Here is a 19,242-nt window from a genome sequence, read left to right as displayed (position 1 = left end):
ACTGACTCTCACTGGGGTATGGGTCCCACACACACTGACTCTCACTGGGGTATGGGTCCCACACACACTGACTCTCACTGGGGTACAGTCCCACACACACTGACTCTCACTGGGGTACAATCCCACACACACTGACTCTGACTGGGGTACAGGTCCCACACACACTGACTCTCATTGGGGTATAGTCCCACACACACTGATTCTCACTGGGGTACAGTCCCACACACACTGACTCTCACTGGGGTACAGTCCCACACACACTGACTCTCACTGGGGTACAGTGCACTACACACACTGACTCTCACTGGAATACAGTCCCACACACACACAGACTCTCACTGGGGTACAGTCCCACAAACACTGACTCTCACTGGGGTACAGTCCCACACACATTGACTCTCACTGGGGTACAGTCCCACACACACTGACTCTCACTGGGGTACAGTCCCACACACATTGACTCTCACTGGGGTACAGTCCCACACACACTGACTCTCACTGGGGTACAGTCCCACACACACACTGACTCTCACTGGGGTACAGTCCCACACACACTGACTTTCACTGGGGTACAGTCCCACACACACTGACTCTCACTGGGGTACAGACCCACACACACTGACTCTCACTGGGGTAGTGTCCCACACACACTGACTCTCACTAGGGTACTGTCGCACACACACACTGACTCTCACTGGTTTACAGTCCCACACACACTGACTCTCACTGGGGTACTGTCCCACACACACTGACTCTCACTGGGGTACAGTCCCACACACACACCGACTCTCACTGGGGTACAGTCCCACACACACTGACTCTCACTGGGGTACTGTCCCACACACACTGACTCTCACTGGGGTACTGTCCCACACCCACTGACTCTCACTGGGGTAGTGTCCCACACACACTGACTCTCACTGGGGTACGGGTACCACACACACTGACTCTCACTGGGGTACAGTCCCACACACACTGACTCTCACTGGGGTACAGTCCCACACACACTGACTCTCACTGGGGTACAGTCCCACACACACTGACTCTCACTGGGGTACAGTCCCACACACACTGACTCTCACTGGGGTATGGGTCCCACACACACTGACTCTCACTGGGGTATGGGTCCCACACACACTGACTCTCACTGGGGTACAGTCCCACACACACTGACTCTCACTGGGGTACTATCCCACACACACTGACTCTCACTGGGTTACAGGTCCCACACACACTGACTCTCATTGGGGTAGTGTCCCACACACACTGACTCTCACTAGGTTACTGTCGCACACACACTGACTCTCACTGGGGTACAGTCCCATACACACTGACTCTCACTGGGGTACAGTCCCATACACACTGACTCTCACTGGGGTACTGTCGCACACACACACTGACTTTCACTGGGGTACAGTCCCACACACACTGACTCTCACTGGGGTACAGTCCCATACACACTGACTCTCACTGGGGTACTGTCCCACACACACTGACTCTCACTGGGGTACAGTCCCACACACATACTGACTCTCACTGGGGTACAGTCCCACACACACTAACTCTCACTGGGGTACTGTCCCAAACACACTGACTCTCACTGGGGTACTGTCCCACACACACTGACTCTCACTGGGGTACAGTCCCACACACATTGACTCTCACTGGAGTACAGTCACATACACACTGACTCTCACTGGGGTACTGTCCCACACACACTGACTCTCACTGGGGTACATTCCCACACACACTGACTCTCACTGGGGTACAGTCCCACACACATTGACTCTCACTGGGGTACAGTCAAACACACACTGACTCTCACTGGGGTACAATCCCACACACACTGACTCTCACTGTGGTACAGGTCCCACACACACTGACTCTCATTGGGGTATAGTCGCACACACACTGATTCTCACTGTGGAACAGTCCTACACACACTGACTCTCACTGGGGTTAGGTTCCCACACACACTGACTCTCATTGGGGTAGTGTCCCACACACACTGACTCTCACTAGGGTACTGTCGCACACACACACTGACTCTCACTGGGGTACAGTCCCACACACACTGACTCTCACTGGGGTACAGTCCCATACACACTGACTCTCACTGGGGTACTGTCCCACACACACTGACTCTCACTGGGGTACAGTCCCACACACATACTGACTCTGACTGGGGTACAGTCCCACACACACTGACTCTCACTGGGGTGCAGTCCCACACACACTGACTCTCACTGGGGTACAGTCCCACACACACTGACTCTCACTGGGGTACAGACCCACACACACCGATTCTCACTGGGGTACAGTCCCACACACACTGACTCTCACTGGGTTACAGTCGCACACACACTGACACTCACTGGGGTACAGTACCACACACACTGACTCTCACTGGGGAAAAGTCCCACACACACTGATTCTCACTGGGGTACAGTCCCACACACACTGACTCTCACTGGGGTACGGGTCCCACACACACTGACTCTCACTGGGGTACAGTCCCACACACACTGACGCTCACTGGGGTACAGTCCAACACACACTGACTCTCACTGGGGTACAGTCCCACACACATTGACTCTCACTCGGGTACAGTCCCACACACACTGTCTCTCACTGGGGTACAGTCCCACACACACTGACTCTCACTGGGGTACAGACCCACACACACTGACTCTCACTGGGGTACAGTCCCACACACATTAACTCTCATTGGGGTACAGTCCCACACACACTGACTCTCACTGGGGTACAGTCCCACACACACTGACTCTCACTGGGGTACAGTCCCACACACATTGACTCTCACTCGGGTACAGTCCCACACACACTGTCTCTCACTGGGGTACAGTCCCACACACACTAAGTCTCACTGGGGTACAGACCCACACACACTGACTCTCACTGGGGTACAGTCCCACACACACTAACTCTCACTGGGGTACAGGTCCCACACGCACTGACTCTCATTGGGGTATAGTCCCACACACACTGATTCTCACTGGGGTACAGTCCCACACACACTGACTCTCACTGGGGTACAGTCCCACACACACACTGACTCTCACTGGGGTACAGTCCCACACACATTGACTCTCACTGGGGTACAGTCCCACACACACTGACTCTCACTGGGGTACAGTCCCATACACATTGACTCTCACTGGGGTACAGTCCCACACACATTAACTCTCATTGGGGTACAGGTCCCACACACACTGACTCTCATTGGGGTATAGTCCCACACACACTGATTCTCACTGGGGTACAGTCCCACACACATTGACTCTCACTGTGGTACAGTCCCACACACACTGACTCTCACTGGGGTACTGTCCCACACACACTGACTCTCACTGGGGTACTGTCCCACACACACACTGACTCTCACTGGGGTACAGACCCACACACACTGACTCTCACTGGGGTACAGACCCACACACACTGACTCTCACTGGGGTACGGGTCACACACACACACTGACTCTCACTGGGGTACTGTCCCACACACACTGACTCTCACTGGGGTACAGTCCCACACACACTGACTCTCACTGGGGTACTGTCCCACACACACACTGACTCTCAGTGGGGTACAGTCCCACACACACTGACTCTCACTGGGGTACAGTCCCACACACGCTGACTCTCACTGGGGTACTGTGCCACACACACTGACTCTCACTGGGGTACAGTCCCACACACACTGACTCTCACTGGGGTACAGTCCCACACACACTGACTCTCACTGGGGTACAGGTCCCACACACACTGACTCTCACTGGGGTACAGTCCCACACACACTGACTCTCACTGGGGTAAAGTCCCACACACATTGACACTCACTGGGGTACAGGTTCCACACACACAGACTGTCACTGGGGTACAGTCCCACACACACTGACTCTCACTGGGGTACAGGTCCCACACACACTGACTCTCACTGGGGTGCAGGTCCCACACACACTGACTCTCACTGGGGTACAGGTCCCACACACACTGACTCTCACTGGGGTACAGTCCCACACACATTGACTCTCACTGGGGTACAGGTCCCACACACACTGAATCTCACTGGGGTACAGGTCCCACACACACTGACTCTCACTGGGGTACAGTCCCACACACACTGACTCTCACTGGGGTACTGTCCCACACACACACTGACTCTCACTGGGGTACTGTCCCACACACACACTGACTCTCACTGGGGTGCAGTCCCACACACACTGACTCTCATTGGGGTACAGTCCCACACACACTGACTCTCACTGGGGTACAGTCCCACACACACTGACTCTCACTGGGGTACAGACCCACACACACCGATTCTCACTGGGGTACAGTCCCACACACACTGACTCTCACTGGGGTACAGTCCCACACACACTGACACTCACTGGGGTACAGTACCACACACACTGTCTCTCACTGGGGAAAAGTCCCACACACACTGACTCTCACTGGGGTACAGTCCCACACACACTGACTCTCACTGGGGTACGGGTCCCACACACACTGACTCTCACTGGGGTACAGTCCCACACACACTGACCCTCACTGGGGTACAGTCCAATACACACTGACTCTCACTGGGGTACAGTCCCACACACATTGACTCTCACTGGGGTACAGACCCACACACACTGACTCTCACTGGTGTACAGTCCCACACACATTAACTCTCATTGGGGTACAGTCCCACACACACTGACTCTCACTGGGGTGCAGTCCCACACACACTGACTCTCACTGGGGTACAGTCCACTACACACACTGTCTCTCACTGGGGTACAGTCCCACACACACTGACTCTCACTGGGGTACAGACCCACACACACTGACTCTCACTGGGGTACAGTCCCACACACACTAACTCTCATTGGGGTACAGGTCCCACACACACTGACTCTCATTGGGGTATAGTCCCACACACACTGACTCTCACTGGGGTACAGTCCCACACACATTGACTCTCACTGGGGTACAGTCCCACACACACTGACTCTCACTGGGGTACAGGTCCCACACACACCGACTCTCACTGGGGTACAGTCCCACACACACTGACTCTCACTGGGGTACTGTCCCACACACACACTGACTCTCACTGGGGTGCAGTCCCACACACACTGACTCTCACTGGGGTACAGTCCCACAAACACTGACTCTCACTGGGGTACAGTCCCACAAACACTGACTCTCACTGGGGTACGGGTCCCACACACACTGACTCTCACTGGGGTACAGGTCCCACACACACTGACCCTCACTGGGGTACAGTCCCACACGCACTGACTCTCACTGGGGTACAGTCCCACACACACTGACTCTCACTGGGGTACAGTCCCACACACACCGACTCTCACTGGGGTATAGTCCCACACACACACTGACTCTCACTGGGGTACAGACCCACACACACACTGACTCTCACTGGGGTACAGTCCCACACACACCGACTCTCACTGGGGTACAGTCCCACACACACTGACTCTCACTGGGGTACAGTCGCACACACACTGACTCTCACTGGGGTACAGTCGCACACACACTGACTCTCACTGGGGTACAGTCCCACACACACTGACTCTCGCTGGGGTACAGTTCTGTCGGATTCTGCTTCTTCCACTTTGAGCTGAAGTGTTGATCGTAGGAAAGACACAAGAACAGGTAGTCTTAGTTCAACAATTTTCCTTGATTAGCCGACAGTCAGCAAACCATACTCACACGTCCTTGGTACACGTCCCAACGATTGATTAGTTGGGTTGAGCTCCTGTACGCCTCTGCGTGAGGCATGAAGCCACCCGTTGAGCTGTTTTCTGTCACAATGCTTTGTATCCCCTGGGTCAGTGATGTGAGCGGGCTGATATCGATGCGCTTGCTACCTGTTTTCTTCCTGCTCGTCTACTCGTGGTCCGTCAAGCAGTACCGGCCTTCCTTGCAATTAGGGGTTTGACCAAATCTCAGCATGATGTTCCACTCTGGTCTCAAGCTTTCTTCTTTCAACACACGCACACTGCATCCAATGTTAGCAAACTTAGCCAATAGCAGTGTGTAAATGCAAGAGGCGCACCATCAAGGACACCATGGAGTTCCATAGCTTTCTTATTGAAGCAGTTATCAATTGAAAATGCCTTTGTGGTTCCTCGGCACTGATCACACAGAGGAGCTTTGGATCTAATCAACAGCTAGAGCCTCCAAGGACCAGCCTTTCTCCTTGTTTGCTGCAATAGTGTCCACTGCCTATGACCAAGGCTTGCTGGGTGGGGTTTTAGTCTAGAAAACTATACATTGAAATGGAGGCCACATCCTTGTTACAAATACATGATTGAGTCTGGTTCTTTCACTGCTGCACCTCCAGAAACGTTACATTATACATTCCCCCTTCAGTCTACCCTCCAGAAACGGTACGTGTTATGTAATGATGTGTGTATCGTCCCAGTACCTTAAATGTAATGTAAGTACTATGCCACACCACAGAGGGCGCTGCGGTGGGAAACCCTGGTAGCACCTGTAACAAGGACTATATAAGGCTGACCACCACACCTGGGAGGCACTCTGGAGCTGAACAATAAAGGACCAAGGTCACAGCAGTTCGACTTACACCAGACCGTGTGGAGTCAGTGATTTGTGTGCTACATACACCACATTGGCGACGAGGAAGAGGACGAACTCCTCGCAACCATGGCTACTCTGGGCTCGCTAAAGGATTTTACCGCGGGCAAAAATGACCTCGACTTGCAGCACCAAGCAAATGATCCACACTGTCTCGAACCCGGCAGGTACTGTCCACAGGATAGCGCCCACCACGGACAAAACTGCAGAACGTGGCTCTGCCCGGGGCAGAGAGCACGGACCTCGGGGTCCTGGAACTCAGAGTCCGCTGAGGGGGGCCAATCAAGCAGCACCATGCTGGCGCTGTGGAGGAAGCCATGGGGCTCACCGGTGCAGGTTTGCGGAGTACACGTGCAATACCTGCCACGTTAGGCCACCTTCAGCGTATGTGTAAAAGAAATCAGACTCACCGTGTGGCTGAGGAGATGGGGGATGGTCCACTGTTCAGTGAGGAGCAGGTAGAAGAAGATGAGGTGCTTGGACTGTATACATGTACCGACGGTTCAATCCCAGTGATAAGGGAAGTAAAAATTAACAGCGTCCCTGTGAGTATGGAAGTGGACACGGGCTTGGGTCCGTCGTTGATGAGTCGGAGAACTTTTGATAAACTGTGGATTAACCCAGCTGCACGACCCGAGCTGGTCCTGGTCACGGTGAAGCTGTGTACCTACACCAGGGAACTGATACCTGTTCTCGGCAGAGCAATGGTGCAGGTATCCCACGGGGTCGAGACGCACGGTTTACCTCTGTGGGTCATTGCAGGCGATGGGCCGACACTCCTCGGCCGGAGGTGGATGGGGACGGTCCGTGGGAGCTGGGAAGACTTCACCACTCCACAGGCTGCTGCTCCCCGGGGTGCTGCCGTGCCCCGGGTCCCCAGAGAGCAGCTCCGACTGAGCTGGAGCTGCAGCCTCAATCCACCCACAGGCAAGTCCCAGGCCCGGGCCTCACACAGAGACCCTGCAGCCTCAGCCCCCACAGGCAAGCCCCAGGCCCGGACCTCACACAGAGACCCTGCAGGCCCAGCCCCCACAGGCAAGCCCCAGGCCCGGGCCTCAGGCCCCAGAGACCCTGCAGGCCCAGCCCCCACAGGCAAGTCCCAGGCCCGGACCTCAGGCCCCAGAGACCCTGCAGGCCCAGCCCCCACAGGCAAGTCCCAGGCCCGGACCTCAGGCCCCAGAGACCCTGCAGGCCCAGCCCCCACAGGCAAGCCCCAGGCCCGGGCCTCACACAGAGACCCTGCAGGCCCAGCCCCTACAGGCAAGCCCCAGGCCCGGACCTCACACAGAGACCCTGCAGGCCCAGCCCCCACAGACAAGTCCCAGCCCCGGGCCTCAGGCCCCAGAGACCCTGCAGGCCCAGCCCCTACAGGCAAGCAGCCCTGCACAGAGGGGCCTAGTGGGGTGGGGGTTGAGCCGGCGGGCCGCTGCGGGCGGGGCGCTGCGGGATCCAGGGGCCGGCGGTTCGGAAGGGCCCTGCAGAGGAAGAGGCCGTTGGGCGGGCCCCGCCGAGGAGCTGGTAGCGTCGGTCGGCCATGGCAGCCGCGGGGGAGGCCGCGGGGGACGCGGCAAGTCAGGTGGCGGCGGAGGGGAGCGGAGGCTGCGACGGCGGAGAAGAAGATGGCGGCGGCATCGTGTTGGAGCAGCAGAGCATCAAAGATGGCGGCGCCCAAGGAGAAGCCTTGTGGAACCCTCCTGCATCAAAGATGGCACCTTAAAGAGGAAATGCACCCGGGAGTCTTAAAAGGGTCTTACAAAGAGGTGGTCCCCACAAAGGACTTCTGTTTGGCAGAATGAGTCTAAAATGAGCTATGTTAATGTGAGATAGTGAATTTATAATAAGAATTACCTTTTTTATGCTGAATGGCCACTGTATTTGTGTAAAATAATGGATGAAGTACAATTAATGATAACGGTTAACAAGGAAATCAAGGTTCCGCTACCAGTCAATAACCAGTTAATGTACCAAATAATATGTACCATACTAACGCACTGTCTATGCCCACCTGCCTTCCGTTGGACAAGTGTGATGTTATGTAATGATGTGTGTATCATTGTCCTGCGTCCAGGTGGGGGGCGGGGGGAAGGTGATGTTATGTAATGATGTGTGTATCGTTCCAGTACCTTAAATGTAATGTAAGTACTATGCCACACCACAGAGGGCGCTGCGGTGGGAAACCCTGGTAGCACCTGTAATAAGGACTATATAAGGCTGACCACCACACCTGGGAGGCACTCTGGAGCTGAACAATAAAGGACGAAGGTCACAGCAGTTAGACTTACACCAGACCGTGTGGAGTCAGTGATTTGTGTGCTACATACACCACAGTACGTTATACATACCCTCCTTCAATCCACCCTCCAGAAACGGTACGTTATACATACCCTCCTTCAGTCCACCCTTCAGTGGATATATTAAGTCAGTTAACATGAACACTTTGAATACGATATGTGACAGTCAGGTTAACCTCTCTGCAAAAGATGACAACCCTTCGCTCAGGCCAGTCTCCACACTTTACAAGCCCAAACCTTTTATACACTCACTGACTGAGTCACCTGACTACTCCCCTACGATATATATCTGTTTTGGACTATCCCTAATTGCCCTCTAAATTAAGCCCCACCTAGACACTCGTGGACTGGATTCTCGCGACTTTGCGACTGGGCTCTTGCCCTCTGCGGCGTAAACCCGGTCGGCGGGATCCTCCGGCGCTGTTTTACGGCGGCGCTTCCTTGTACCGCCGGGGAGAGGTGCTTCGATGTGTTACGACGTGCAACGCCAGGCATTGCGTTACCGTCGGTACTTTTGTCACACCCCGCCACGCCCAGAATACCGACGGCGGCAAACCTGAGGTGCAGCCCTGCCGGCAGTGGTCAGTATGAAAACCTACAAAAAAGGTAAGTTAAAGTTTTTATTTTTTAATTATTTTTCAGTAATTTAGTATTGGCCTCGGAGTAAAGTTGCCGAAACTCACGGTTTGTGCCGTGAATCCTCGTGCAACACTGACTTTACCGAGAAGTAAAGGCCGAAATTTAGGCCTAAAAACGGTAGCCGAAAACCGAAAATCCAGTCCTCTATTTATAAAAATGATTTTCTCCCAGATAATCTACTCAACCACCTTTGTTTGGTGGGTGATTTTAATTTTCCTGGGCATTCAGTGGCCGATAGTTTACCTGCTGTAGGGGAAGTGCAGCTGAAAAATGTATTGAAAATATACAGCACTGTTTCCTGACTCAACATGTTAATGAAGTAACTGGGGAAAATCATATATTGGATCTGGTGTTTAGTAGTGAGCCTGACCTCGTATCAGGCCTCCGTGTGGGGGAGCATTTGGGCAACACTGATCATAACATTATGCGGTTCCAATTGGCTGGTAGAACGAAAGGCACTGAGACCCTGCAAACTTGCACCGGATTTCAGAAGTGCAAACTTCTCCAAAACGGCAGATGACTTGGAACGGGTAAATTGCCTAACCCTCCTCGGTGGTGATGCGACCGATGTTCAATATAAATGAAAAGTTTTTCAGAATAGGATTAAAAATGTGGTAAACAAACATGTACCAAAATCAAAAGTAGGAAATGTGGTGAGAAAAAGCCAAGGTGACTGACTGGCTCTGTACAAAGACAAATGAGATGTAAACAGAAATGTTTCTATAAATTAAAGACATTTAACACTCAAATAAAAAGGGTTGATTACAAAGAACAACTAAAGAAAACGAAGGCTGCTATTCCATCAGCAAAAAGACTAATGGAAAAAGGATTGTGGACAACTGTGGTTGTAATCTACAAAATTCCCTGGATTCTGGGGAGCTCCCAGCGGATTGGAAAACTGCAAGTGTAACACCCCTGTTTAAGAAAGGAGGCAGACAGAAAGCAGGAAACTATAGACCAGTTAGCCTAACATCTGTCGTTGGGAAAATGCTGGAGTCCATTATTAAGGAAGCAATAGCAGGACGTTTGGAAAAGCAAAATTCAATCAAGCAGAGTCAGCGTGGTTTTATGAAAGGGAAATCACGTTTGACAAATTTGCTGGAGTTCTTTGAGGTTTGATCCCGTCGGTATTCTGGGCGTGGCGGAGTGACGAAAGTACCGATGGTAACGCAATCCCCGGCATTGCACATTGTTTCACATCGGCGCACCTCTTCCCGGCGGTACGAGGAAGCGCCGTCACAAAGAGGTGCCCGAAGATCCCGCCGACCGGGTTTTCACCACGGCGGGTCAAATCGCGGCGAGGACCCGGTCGCAAAGTCGCGAGAATCTAGCCCACGAGTGTCTAGGCGGGGCTTAATTTAGAGGGCAATTGCGGATGTAACGAGCAGGGTGGCTAAGGGGGAACCAGTGGATGTGGTGTATTTGGATTTCCAGAAGGCATTTGATAAGGTGCCACATAAAAGGTTACTGCACAAGATAAAAGTTCACGGGGTTGGGGGTAATATATTAGCATGGATAGAGGATTGGCTAACTAACAGAAAACAGAGGGTTGGGATAAATAGGTCATTTTCCAGGGTGCCACAGGGATCGGTGCTGGGACGCCAACTAATTACAACGATATTAATACTATCCATGCCAAAAATTGCTGGTCACAGTAATGTGGGAAGGGAGGACCTTGAGACAATCACTATCACTAGGGGGGTAGTGCTGGACAGGCTAATGGGACTCAAGGTAGACAAGTCCCCTGGTCCTGATGAAATGTATCCCAGAGTATTAAAAGAGATGGCGGAAGTTATAGCAGATGCATTCGTTATAATCTACCAAAATTCTCTGGACTCTGGGGAGGTACCAGTGGATTGGAAAGCAGCTAATGTAACGCCTCTGTTTAAAAAAGGGGGCAGAAAAAAGGCAGGTAACTATAGGCCGGTTAGTTTAACATCTGTAGTGGGGAAAATGCTTGAAGCTATCATTAAGGAAGAAATAGCGGGACATCGAGATAGGAATAGTGCAATCAAGCAGACACAGCATGGATTCATGAAGGGGAAATCATGTTTAACTAATTTACTGGAATTCTTTGAGGATATAACGAGCATGGTGGATAGAGGTGTACCGATGGATGTAGTGTATTTAGATTTCCAAAAGGCATTCGATAAGGTGCCACACAAAAGGTTACTGCAGAAGATAAAGGTATGCGGAGTCAGAGGAAATGTATTAGCATGGATCGAGAATTGACTGGCTAACAGAAAGCAGAGAGTTGGGATAAATGGGTCCTTTTCGGGTTGGAAATCGGTGGTTAGTGGTGTGCCACAGGGATCGGTGCTGGGACCACAACTGTTTACAATATACATAGATGACCTGGAAAAGGGGACAGAGTGTAGTGTAACAAAATTTGCAGATGACACAAAGATTAGTGGGAAAGAGGGTTGTGTAGAGGACAAAGAGAGGCTGCAAAGAGATTTAGATAGGTTAAGTGAATGGGCTAATGTTTGGCAGATGGAATACAATGTCGGAAAATGTGAGGTCATCCACCTTGGAAAAAAAAACAGTAAAAGGGAATATTATTTGAATGGGAAGAAATTACAACATGCTGTGTTGCAGAGGGACCTGGGGGTCCTTGTGCATGAATCCCAAAAAGTTAGTTTGCAGGTGCAGCAGGTAATCAGGAAGGCGAATGGAATGTTGGCCTTCATTGCGAGAGGGATGGAGTACTAAAGCAGGGAGGTCCTTCTGCAACTGTACAGGGTATTGGTGAGGCCGCACCTGGAGTACTGCGTGCAGTTTTGGTCACCTTATTTAAGGAAGGATATACTAGCCTTGGAGGGGGTACAGAGACGATTCACTAGGCTGATTCCGGAGATGAGGGGGTTACCTTATGATGATAGATTGAGTAGACTGGGTCTTTACTCGTTGGAGTTCAGAAGGGTGAGGGGTGATTTTACAGAAACAATTAAAATAATGAAAGGGATAGACAAGATAGTGTAGGGGAGGACGAAAACCCCCTCATTTTACCCAGAAGGAAAAGGGCTGTGGGATCAGTCTGTGCTGTGAATTGAAACCGATGGAAGGAAAACTTTGGGACACAAATGGAGACCCCCCAGTGTTTGGACTCATAGGAAAGGGAATTTAATTTGGAACTATCTACCAGAAAGTTTGAAATCCTAAAGTACACATGGAAGAAACTATGAACTTTAATCGAATTTGGGATTTTTTTAAAGGTCTGCAAGAAAAGGGGTGGAGTCAATATCAAAAGGGCCAGTTTGGACATTGGAACTAATCAAATTGTCTGGGAACTGTATACCCTCGAAACTTGCCCCTTGAAAACATTAGCATTTAAACAATGCCACATACATATTCCAACACCTTTTTCATCAGGCATAGAAATATCTGGCTCAGGCCAGACTAGCACAATGGCTACAGGAGGCCAATGCAATCAACACCCACTCAAACCTTGAGTAGGTTAAGATCAGTGGGGAAAAAAACCTAAAAACCTCAAACTGTTGCATTTTTCAAAATCAAAAGTCCACCAATGAGAAGAATCGACTTCAGCAGGAGAGGCGGACTGGATAATCTGGCTATAAAAAAGGGGTTTCTGACGTAGTGAAGGAGAGGAGTGATGATTTTCCCTGCCCTGGTGATTCAACAACCACAACCACAGGCCTCTCGACACGGAAGGAAAACCAGTGTCCGAAGACACTGAAGATAGAAGAAACAAACCACCAGACTGCAGAAGGCACAGTAGTGAGTATAACCTCTGATCCCCAGAACTCCCAACTCAGTTAGGCCAGGAAAGGTGGGAGGTTGGGCATTGTACTGCTAAACTGGTGTAAAGATTTTCGTTGTGTCCGTTTAGTGGGATTTAGGGGGATTGTTTTGTTGGTGTATTGCTGTTTGTTGAGTTACACCTTGCCAAATAAATTGGAAGCCTAAAGTTCCTCTTGGAATCACCTTGTCTCAGTTCTATTGTATTACATCTCCTGATCGTGAGTCTTATGTCAGAACCGTGTAAGGGAAGCTAGGAGCGCCTCGAAAACGCTCAACTGTGTGTCACAGGCGAGGGAAGAAGGGGTTAGGAGTGTTTGACACTCACAGGTGCCTCACAGGCTAGGCATAAGCTGTGGGGACGTACGAGTCTCAAAACCCCCTTCATAAGCTGTGGACACAGTCTCTCCAGGGGTGCTCTTGCAGCACTCAGGGTACCTCACAGGCCAGGCATAAGCTGTGGACACATCTCTCCAGGGGTGCTCTTGCAGCACTCAGGGTACCTCACAGGCCAGGCATAAGCTGTGAGGGCAGAAGCCCAGAGAGAGACACCCAAGGCACAACAACAACCCTGTGAAAACCCCTTACAATAGAGGCAGAGAGGTTGTTTCCACTGGTCGGGGAGACTAGAACTAGGGGGCACAGCCTCAAAATATGGGAGAGCCAATTTAAAACCGAGTTGAGAAGGAATTTCTTCTCCCAGAGGGTTGTGAATCTGTGGAATTCTCTGCCCAAGGAAGCAGTTGAGGCTAGCTCATTGAATGTATTCAAGTCACAGATAGATAGATTTTTAACCAATAAGGGAATTAAGGGTTATGGGGAACGGGCGGGTAAGTGGAGCTGAGTCCACGGCCAGATCAGCCATGATCTTGTTGAATGGCGGAGAAGGCTCGAGGGGCTAGATGGCCTACTCCTGTTCCTAATTCTTATGTTCTTATGTTCTTATGTTCTTATGTATGTTATGTAATATCTTACCCCCAACTCCATGAACTTTTATCTTGTGCAGTAACCTTTTATGTGGCACTTTATCGAATGCCTTCTGCATATCCAAATACACTGGTTCCCCTTTATCCACCTTGCTCGTTAATGACTTGGATGAAAGGACCGAGTGTAATGTAGCCAAGTTTGCTGATGATACAAAGATGGATGGGAAAGTAAATTGTGAGGACGACACAAAAAATCTGCAAAGGGATATAGACAGGATAAGTGAGTGGACAAACATTCGGCACATGGAGTATAATGTGGGAAAATGTGAGGTTATCCAATGTAGCAGAAAAAAATAGAAAAGCAAATTACTATTTAAATGGGGAAAAATTGCAAAGTGCTGCAGTACAGAGGGACCTGGGGGTCCTTGTGCATGAAACACAAAAAGTTAGTCTGCAGGTACAGCAAGTGATCAGGAAGGCAAATGGAATGTTGGCCTTTATTGCAAGGGGGATAGAGTATAAAAGCAGAGAAGTCCTGCTACAACTGTACAGGGTATTGGTGAGGCCACACCTGGAGTACTGTGTACAGTTTTGGTCTCCGTATTTAAAGAAGGATATACTTGTATTGGAGGCAGTTCAGAGAAGGTCCACTCGGTTGATTCCAGAGATGAAGATAGGTTGAGTAGTTTGGGCCTATACTCATTGGAGTTCAGAAGAATGAGAGGTGATCTTATCGAAACGTATAAGATACTGAGGGGGCTGGACAAGGTGGATGCAGAGAGGATATTTCCACTGATAGGGGAAACTAAAACTTGGGGACACAGTCTCAGAATAAGGGGTCGCCCATTTAAAACTGAGATGAGGAGGAATTTCTTCTCTCAGAGGGTTGTAAATCTGTGGAATTCTCTGCCCCAGAGAGCTGTGGAGGCTGGGTCATTGAATATATTTAAGGTGGAGATAGACAGATTTTTGAGCGATAAGGGAGTGAAGGGTTATGGGGAGTGGGCAGGGAACTGGAGCTCAGTTCAGGATCAGATCAGCCATGATCTTATTGAATGGCGGAGCAGGCTCGAGGGGTCAAATGACCAACTCCTGCTTCTATTTCTTATGTTCTTATGTTCATGGGAAGAGTTTTTTCAGTTATGTGAAGAGTCAGAGAGCTATCAATGAATATATTGGACCACTGATGGTTGTTCAAGGACAGGTTACATCGGACACTGAGTATGGCGGAAATATTAAAGAGTACTCTGCATCAGTATTCACCATTCAAGACGATGCTCGAATATTATAAGTTAATAATACTAGTTTTATCAGCAACATTAACATATTGTTTGATAAAAAATTAAGAACTTGAAAATAGCAGGGCGTGATGATATACTCCCGAGGGTCCTCCGGGAGATGGGACATGTGCTGTGTGAGGGTTCTCCGGGAGATGGGACATGTACTGTATGAGCCCCTCCGGGAGATGGGACATGTGCTGTGTGAGGGTCCTCCGGGAGATGGGACATGTGCTGTGTGAGGGTCCTCCGGGAGATGGGACATGTGCTGTGTCAGCCCCTCCAGGAGATGGGACATGTGCTGTGTGAGCCCCTCCGGGAGATGGGACATGTGCTGTGTGAGGGTCCTCCGGGAGATGGGACATGTGCTGTGTGAGTCCCTCTGGGAAATGGGACATGTGTTGTGTGAGGGTCCTCCGGGAGATGGGACATGTGCTGTGTGAGGGTCCTCCGGGAGATGGGACACGTGCTGTGTGAGCCCCCGGCCAGTATGTTTAATAGCTCATTGCACTCTGGAATGGTTCCTACAGATTGGAAGGAGGTTAATGTCGTTCCCATTTTAACAAAAGGTGACAAGGCAGACCCGGGTAACTATCGGCCCATTAGTTTAACACCAGTAATGGGGAAGATGCTTGAAAGAATCACAAGGAATGCAATAGTTGAATACTTGGATAGGGAGGGACATATTCGGGACACCCAACATGGCTTCACAAAAAGAGGTCATGTCTCACGAATCTAATTGTATTTTTTGAAGAAGTTACAAAGTTGATGGATGAGGGAAGCACAGTAGACATTGTCTACTTAGATTTCCAAAAACCTTTTGACCAGGCATCACACACGAGGCTTCTCTATAAGGTCGGAGCCTCTGGTATTAGTGAAATATATTGAGCTGGATACAGAACTGGCTGGCAGGGTGCAGGTAAAGAGCAGTTAGAGATGGATTTGGATCTGTTTGGAGACCAGTCACCAGTGGTGTCCCGCAGGGATCAGTGCTGGGGCCGTTGCTAGTTACTATTTTTATCAATGATCTGGATTCGGGGCTTGGCGGCACAATTTGCAGATTTGCCGATGATACCACGATCTGTGCGAGTGCGAGAACTGTAGAACTGGCTCGTCTGATTCAGGCAGATCTTAATGTGTTGGGAGATTGGCTCATGACTGAAAAATGAGGTATAACTTAGAATAGTGCAGGGTTATGCATGTAGGCAGGGCAAATGCTCAACATTCATACACCCTCCAGGGAAAGGCAGTAAAGATGGTGGAGATAGAAAGAGATTTGGGTATTCTAGTGTATACATCCTTAAATGTACACAAGCAATGTTGTGCAGCGATAGCTGGAGCAAATAGTGTGTTGGGTGGATCCATGGGACAATTGAGTATAAGACGAGGCGTACTGTTTTGCCCCTGTACAAGACCTTAGTCAGGCCGCACTTGGAATACTGGGTCCCGTTTTGGTCTCCTCACATGGTGGGTGATATTGAGGCTTGGGAAAGGGTGCAGGAGGGGGCCTCTAGACTAATTCCAAATCTAAAGCATCTTAGTTATTGAGATAGGCTAAAAGTGTTGGGACTCTTACCTTAGAGCAGCGTAGAATTAGGGGGGATCTGACTGAGGTTTATAAGATAAAGACAGTGTTCCAGCTGAACGTTCAGTTAAACAGGTTAGGCAGGACCAGGGGCACAAATTTAAGTTGTTTCGGGCTAGACCTAGGTTAGATGTCAGGAGATGGGTCTTTCCCCAGAGAACCTCTCTTGTGGTGGATGCAGACTGACTGAACTCCTTCAGGCAAAAGCTGGACCTGTTTCTGGCTGCGGCGGAGATTAACCCTTACAGAAGGTCGGTACTGCAGGGGATTTAATGGCCCGAGTGATCTCCAGGACTAGCTTCGATGGGTTGGCGAGGAATTCCCAGATTTTTTTCCCAATATTGGCCTGGGTTTTTTGGCTGTTTTTTTTGGCCACGCCCAGGAGATCACATGGTTTGGGGCGGGGTGTGTATGTTGTGATACACAAGGTAGCGCAATTGTGTGGGACCTGCTCGATGGACCAGGTGGCCTTTACCTGTCCGTCATTGTCGGTATGTTCGTGTATATCAATTTGTACAATATTAGTTGGTGTTTTGTATATTCATCATCACCATAGGCAGTCCCTCGGACGAGGATAACTTGCTTCCACGAGAGTTCACAGATATTTTAATGAAGGACCCGATGTTCCAGTCCTGAACACCAGGGACCGAATGCGCACATATCGCAGTGTGGTCTGGTCCATGCTGCCCCTGGGCCCTCCGCTCTTCTGAGTCCCGGAACCTCGCTCACCGCACCTCCGTCACGATGTACATTACAGAGGTAGTGAACATGTGAACTCCACGCCAAAGGGCTTGGTCTTACAGTGCACGAGTTATAATTTACATTCCTTCAGTCCCACACACACTGACTCTCACTGGGGTACGGGTCCCACACACACTGACTCTCACTGGGGTACAGTCCCACACACACTGACACTCACTGGGGTACGGGTCCCACACACACTGACTCTCACTGGGGTACAGTCCCACACACACTGACTCTCACTGGGGTACAGTCCCACACACACACTGACTCTCACTGGGGTACGGGTCCCACACACACTGACTCTCACTGGGGTACGGTCCCACACACACTGACTCTCACTGGGGTACGGGTCCCACACACACTGACTCTCACTGGGGTACAGTGCCACACACACTGACACTCACTGGGGTACAGTCCCACACACACTGACTCTCACTGGGGTACAGTCCCACACACACTGACTCTCACTGGGGTACAGTCCCACACACACTGACACTCACTGGGGTACGGGTCCCACACACACTGACTCTCACTGGGGTACAGTCCCACACACACTGACTCTCACTGGGGTACAGTCCCACACACACTGACTCTCACTGGGGTACGGGTCCCACACACACTGACTCTCACTGGGGTACGGTCCCACACACACTGACTCTCACTGGGGTACGGGTCCCACACACACTGACTCTCACTGGGGTACGGGTCCCACACACACTGACTCTCACTGGGGTACAGTCCCACACACACTGATTCTCACTGGGGTACAGTCCCACACACACTGACTCTCACTGGGGTACGGGTTCCACACACACTGACTCTCACTGGGGTACAGTCCCACACACACACTGACTCTCACTGGGGTACGGGTCCCACACACACTGACTCTCACTGTGGTACAGTCCCACACACAGTGACGCTCACTGGGGTACAGTCCCACACACACTGACTCTCACTGGGGTACGGTCCCACACACACTGACTCTCACTGGGGTACGGGTCCCACACACACTGACTCTCACTGGGATACAGACCCACACACACTGACTCTCACTGAGGTACAGTCCCACACACACTGACTCTCACTGGGGTACAGTCCCACACACACTGACTCTCACTGGGGTACAGTCCCACACACACTGACACTCACAGGGGTACAGTTCCATAGACTCTGACTCTCACTGGGGTATGACACTGGCCTTCACTGGGGTACAGTCCCACACACACTGACTCTCACTGGGGTAAGGGTCCCACACACACTGACTCTCACTGGGGTATGACACTGGCCCTAGAAATAGTGGATGCATTGGTGATCATTTTCTAACAGTCGATCGACTCTGCATCAGTTCCTATCGACTGGAGGGTAGCTCATGTAACACCACTTTTTTTA

This window comes from Pristiophorus japonicus, chromosome 4, assembly GCF_044704955.1.
Source record: "Pristiophorus japonicus isolate sPriJap1 chromosome 4, sPriJap1.hap1, whole genome shotgun sequence".
NCBI classification, from domain to species: domain Eukaryota; kingdom Metazoa; phylum Chordata; class Chondrichthyes; family Pristiophoridae; genus Pristiophorus; species Pristiophorus japonicus.
The sequence above is the reverse complement of the archived record's forward strand: the minus strand, read 5'-3'. Positions refer to the sequence as shown.